Source organism: Cryptomeria japonica, unplaced genomic scaffold (assembly GCF_030272615.1).
Source record: "Cryptomeria japonica unplaced genomic scaffold, Sugi_1.0 HiC_scaffold_51, whole genome shotgun sequence".
Lineage (NCBI taxonomy): Eukaryota > Viridiplantae > Streptophyta > Pinopsida > Cupressales > Cupressaceae > Cryptomeria > Cryptomeria japonica.
Genome location: NW_026728873.1, coordinates 435,001 through 440,090, shown reverse-complemented (window position 1 = coordinate 440,090; position 5,090 = coordinate 435,001). Strand labels below are relative to the sequence as shown.

Sequence of the window (5,090 nt, the reverse complement as noted above, 5' to 3'; positions counted from 1 at the left end):
TTGTGGTCCTTGGGTCCCATTTTGCATCCCGAAACTTGTGTTTTGGTGCTTGATCCCTATTTTGGGTGCCCACCTTGCACCAAGTGCGCACCCGGGGCAAACCGAGCGCCTTGGTGCACCGGGGCAAGATCGAGCGTGCACCCGAGGCGCCCCGAACATGCACCAAGGTGCACTCGGCCCACATGTGAGCGCAGGTCGTTGCGCCCGAGGTGGTGTGTGGGCACCGCGTTGCAGACGGGACACTGCACGCACACGACGCCCCCTCCAGGTGCACGCACGTAGGCCGGGCCGGGTGCACACCCGACGCCCTAGCAAGGTGCGCGCACCCGGGCAGGGCTCACACTTGGCGAACGGGGCGCACTTCGCGAGGGAGGGTGTGCACCTCGACGGGGGTGGGTGGCCGGGGTGGATTCGCACGTGGGTCGCGGTTTGCTAAGTACACACTGCGACAAGCTCATAACGGGTGCGATCATACCAGCGTTAGTGCACCGGATCCCATCAGAACTCCGCAGTTAAGCGCGCTTGGGCCGGAGTAGTACTGGGATGGGTGACCTCCCGGGAAGTCCCGGTGTTGCACCCTTTTTTAGTTTTTCGCCGGGCGTCGCAATGCTATTTGAATAAACCTTTTGCCCGTTTGCGTTCTCGTCGGGGCCGGGCCGGGCCGGGGTGCGCTGCCCGCACTACCGCGCGCGCGGGGGCGACACCGAGCGCGCACCCGAGGCGCCCCGAGCACACAGGCCACGGTGCAACCCGGGCGTTGTGCGCGCACCCCGGTGCGCCCGAGGTGCTGCGCGCGCACCCAGGTGAAATCGGTGTGCACCTCGGCCAGTGCGCGCTCGGTCGAGTCGCGCACGTTGGCCAAGGTGCACGGTGATGTTTCTTACTCTAAGGTTCCGCACCAGACGCCCGGGACAGGTGAGCGAAGCTGGGCGGGGCCGGGTGCGCGGCCGGGGCAGGTGCACGCAGCTGGAGAGAGCTTTGGAGCACACTTCGGAGCGCACCAATGATGCGCTCCATTCAAAAGTTTCCTGAAAAGGCAAAAAAAGTTGAGATTATAGAATTTCCCACTTGAGAGATTGTAAAAAAAAAAAATTTAAAATGAAGGAAACGCGGGTGCCAAGGTGTGCGCAGCCCAGCCAAGGTGTGCGCACCAAGGCGCCCACCCTGGCGAAGGTGCACGCAAGGTGCGCACCCGAGGCAAACCGGACAATTAACCCAACTTTCGACTTCGCGCGCACCTTGGAGCGCACTTCGGAGCGCTCCTTGGTGCGCACCAATCTTGGGCACCTCGGAGTGCACCATGGCGCCCACCAAGGTGCGCACCCGGGGCAAACCGAGCTCCGACTTCGTGCGCACCTTGGAGCGCACGAAAGGTGCGCACCATGGCGCCCACCAAGGTGCGCAGCCCAGCCAAGGCGTGCGCATCAAGGTGCGCACCCTGGCGAAGGTGCGCACCCGGGGCAAACCGAGCTCCGACTTCGTGCGCACCTTGGAGCGCACAAAAGGTGCGCAACCCAGCCAAGGTGTGCGCACCCCGGTCAAACCGAGCTCCGAATCGTGCGCACCAGAGGTGCACGCCATCGTGCGCACCTTGGAGCACACTTCGGAGCCCTCCTTGGTGCGCGCCGATGTTGCGCACCTCGGAGCGCACCCGGGGAAAACAATGCAATTAACCCGACTTTCGACTTCGTGGGCACCTCGGAGCGCTCTCGGGTTCGCACCTCGGAGCACACCGAGGTGCGCACCTTTGATGCGCTGCCTTCACCAATTTCCAGAAAAGGCAAGAAAACATTGAGAAGGTGTGCGCACCGAGGTGCCCACCCTGGCGAAGGTGCACGCGAGGTGCGCACCCGGGGCAAACCGGGCTCCGACTTCGTGCACGCCGCACCTTGGAGCACACTTCGGAGCGCTCCTTGGTGCGCACCAGGGCGCGCAACCCAGCCGAGGTGCCCACCCCGGCGAAGGTGCACGCGAGGTGCGCACCCGGGGCAAACCGGGCTTCGACTTCGTGCACGCCATGGTGCCCACCGCGGCGAAGGTGCACGCGAGGTGCGCACCCGGGGCAAACCGGGCTCCGACTTCGTGCACGCCGCACCTTGGAGCACACTTCGGAGCGCTCCTTGGTGCGCACCATGGTGCCCACCAGGGCGCGCAACCCCGCCGAAGGTGCACGCGAGGTGCGCACCCGGGGCAAACCGGGCTCCGACTTCGTGCACGCCGCACCTTGGAGCACACTTCGGAGCGCTCCTTGGTGCGCACCATGGTGCCCACCAGGGCGCGCAACCCCGCCGAAGGTGCACGCGAGGTGCGCACCCGGGGCAAACCGGGCTCCGACTTCGTGCACGCCATGGTGCGCACCGCGGCGAAGGTGCGCACCCGGGGCAAACCGGGCTCCGACTTCGTGCACGCCGCACCTTGGAGCACACTTCGGAGCGCTCCTTGGTGCGCACCAGGGCGCGCAACCCAGCCGAGGTGCCCACCCCGGCGAAGGTGCACGCGAGGTGCGTACCCGGGGCAAACCGGGCTCCGACTTCGTGCACGCCGCACCTTGGAGCACACTTCGGAGCGCTCCTTGGTGCGCACCATGGTGCCCACCAGGCCGCGCAACCCAGCCAAGGTGTGCGCACCAAGGTGCACGCGAGGTGCGCACCCGGGGCAAACCGGGGTCCGACTTCGTGCACGCCGCACCTTGGAGCACACATCGGGGCGCTCCCGGGTTCGCACCGGCGTTGCGCACCGTGGTGGGCACCTCGGAGCACACCAAGGTGGGCAGCGAGGTGCGCACCTTTGATGCGATGCCTTCACTAATTTCCATAAAAGGCAAAAAAAAAACGAGATTTTAAAATTTCCGTTTTGAAAGATAGTGAGAAAAAGGGAATGCTGGTGCCATCTTGAGCCCGCCCTGGTGCGCAGCCCAGCCAAGGTGTGCGCACCAAGGTGCCCACCCTGGCGAAGGTGCGCGCCCGGGCAATTAACCCAACTTCCAACTTCGCGCGCGCCAGGGTGGGAGCGCACCCAACAACCGGGCCTGGGAAGAGCCAATGCGAGAAACCCCACCAAACGCTCTGACAAAAAAAGAGGGGGCGCTCCAGTAACCCCGCTTCGGAGCGCACCCTGGGCAAACCCAGCCAAGGTGCCCACCCCGGCCAAGGTGCAGGCGAGGTGCGCACCCGGGGCAAACCGGGCTCCGACAACGTGCACGCCGCACCTTGGAGCACACTTCGTAGCGCTCCCGGGTGCGCACCTCAGAGCACACCAAGGTGGGCAGCGAGGTGCGCACCTTTGATGCGCTGCCTTCACTAATTTCCAGAAAAGGCAAAAAAAAAAGGAGATTTTAAAATTTCCGTTTTGAAAGATAGTGAAAAAAACGGAACGCGCGTGCCATCTTGAGCCCGCCCTGGTGCGCAGCCCAGGTAAGGTGCCCACCCTGGCAAAGGTGCGCACCCGGGCAATTAACCCTACTTCCGACTTCGTGCGCGCCAGGGTGGCAACCGGGCCTCGGAAGAGCCAATGCGAGAAACCCCACCAAACGCTCCGACAAAAAAAGAGGCGGCGCTCCAATAACCCCGCTTCGGAGCGCAGCCGGGGCAAACCCAGCCAAGGTGCCCACCCCGACGAAGGTGCACGCGAGGTGCGCACCCGGGGCAAACCGGGCTCCGACAACGTGCACGCAGCACCTTGGAGCACACTTCGAAGCACTCCCGGGTGCCCACCGGCGTTGCGCACCGTGGTGGGCAGCGAGGTGCGCACCTTTGATGCGCTGCCTTCACTAATTTCCAGAAAAAGGCAAAAAAAAATGAGATTTTAAAATTTCCGTTTTGAAAGATAGTGAAAAAAAAGGAACGCGGGTGCCATCTTGAGCCCGCCCTGGTGCGCAGCCCAGGCAAGGCATGCGCACCAAGGTGCCCACCCGAGGTGCACACCCGGGGCAAACCGGGCTCCGACTTCGTGCAGGCCGCACCTTGGAGCACACTTCGGAGCGCTCCTTGGTGCGCACCATGGTGCCCACCAGGGCGCGCAACCCAGCCAAGGTCTGCACACCAAGGTGCCCACCCCGGCGAAGGTGCACGCGAGGTGCGCACCCGGGGCAAACCGGGCTCCGACTTCGTGCACGCCATGGTGCCCACCGCGGCGAAGGTGCACGCGAGGTGCGCACCCGGGGCAAACCGGGCTCCGACTTCGTGCACGCCGCACCTTGGAGCACACTTCGGAGCGCTCCTTGGTGCGCACCATGGTGCCCACCAGGGCGCGCAACCCAGCCAAGGTGTGCGCACCAAGGTGCACGCGAGGTGCGCACCCGGGGCAAACCGAGGTCCGACTTCGTGCACGCCGCACCTTGGAGCACACATCGGAGCGCTCCCAGGTTCGCACCAGCGTTGCGCACCTTTGATGCGCTGCCTTCACTAATTTCCAGAAAAGGCAAAAAAAAACGAGATTTTAAAATTTCCGTTCTGAAAGATAGTGAAAAAAACGGAACGCGGGTGCCATCTTGAGCCCTTCCTGGTGCGCAGCCCAGGCAAGTTGTGCGCACCAAGGTGCCCACCCTGGCGGAGGTGCGCGCCCGGGGCAATCCGGGCTCCGACTTCGTGCACTGCATGGTGCCCACCAAGGCGCGCAACCCAGCCAAGGTGCCCACCGCAGCGAAGGTGCACGCGAGGTGCGCACCCGAGGTGCACACCCGGGGCAAACCGGGCTCCGACTTCGTGCACGCCGCACCTTGGAGCACACTTCAGAGCGCTCCTTGGTGCGCACCAGGGCGCGCAACCCAACCAAGGTCTGCACACCAAGGTGCTCACCCCGGCGAAGGTGCACGCGAGGTGCGCACCCGGGGCAAACCGGGCTCGGACTTCGTGCACGCCGCACCTTGGAGCACACATCGGAGCGCTCCCGGGTTCGCACCAGCATTGCGCACCTTTGATGCGCTCCAATAACCCCACTTCGGAGCGCACCAGAAACCCCACTGGACGCTTGGGCAAAAATGTAATGCGCACCCGAAGCCCCTACCCAGAAATCCCCAGTTCGGACATGGGGAGCTGCAACGGTAAAAAGCCTCACTAAACTCTCGGACGGAAAGGTGGCTCGAGGGTAAT

At 64.1% G+C, this 5,090-nt stretch overlaps 1 non-coding gene across 1 annotated transcript; it reads left to right on the top strand.

Moving 5' to 3' along the window:
• Positions 1–461: 461 nt before the first annotated feature.
• On the top strand, positions 462–580 carry LOC131862773 (5S ribosomal RNA). Its single transcript, XR_009361710.1, has one exon. It is a non-coding gene; the product is annotated as a 5S ribosomal RNA (ribosomal RNA).
• Positions 581–5,090: the final 4,510 nt, after the last annotated feature.